This window comes from Penaeus monodon, chromosome 24 (genome assembly GCF_015228065.2).
Source record: "Penaeus monodon isolate SGIC_2016 chromosome 24, NSTDA_Pmon_1, whole genome shotgun sequence".
NCBI lineage: Eukaryota > Metazoa > Arthropoda > Malacostraca > Decapoda > Penaeidae > Penaeus > Penaeus monodon.
In genome coordinates, this window is record NC_051409.1 from 9,509,640 (window position 1) to 9,510,338 (window position 699).

At 32.2% G+C, this 699-nt stretch overlaps 1 protein-coding gene across 2 annotated transcripts in view; it reads left to right on the forward strand.

The window, feature by feature from the left end:
• The window catches only part of LOC119588546 (cdc42 homolog), a 15,887-nt gene that overhangs the window by 8,926 nt on the left and 6,262 nt on the right, over positions 1-699 (forward strand). The gene's annotated exons all lie outside the window — the stretch shown is intronic.

The following is a 699-nucleotide window of genomic DNA, read 5'->3' on the forward strand; positions in this document are numbered from 1 at the left end:
CTCACACTTGCATTAGTATATATATACCACCTTAAATAAGATTTGTTGCAGGGTCCTGCTAACACTTGGCTAATGCATCACTGCAGTAAAGCCCGTCATTTAGAGTATGTACACTATCTGCTGATGCCTCATACATGCTGGAAAACTAATCTTCGTAATAAAAGGGAGAGAGAGAATGCTGCCACGCCCTTTTCTGAGTGGCATTACCAAATTGACTTAGAAAGTGTCCATAATATACCTCTTAGAAACTGTTGTGCATCGTATGTACTTTCATGTGTAAAATTCAGTTGCATATCATTAGTTGTTTATCTTTTTTTTAATACTGTGCAAGAAGGTGTGGGTACTACTATGGGTGTTCATTGATATATTTTTTCTATCAAAGAATATTATTTTAAAAATTTTAAAGTGTGTATTTTTTTTCTCTCTCTCTTCTGGTAAGACATTTATTTTATGGTCTGTAAATTGTAGATATTTCTGAAAAAAAGGAAGCTGATTTTGTTAAGAAAGTAGTATGGGTATGGAAGAAAGATTTCTGCAGAGGAAATAAGAGGGTAAAATTACATACCCTGAAATATCAGAAGTAGTGAAATATTGCAGTGAATTAGAAAGATTGCTTTTTTTCTTTTGTACAAATCCTTTAAAAAAAAGTGATTTATTTCCAAAGTGATTAACAAGTTTTCCATCTTTACCATACAGATT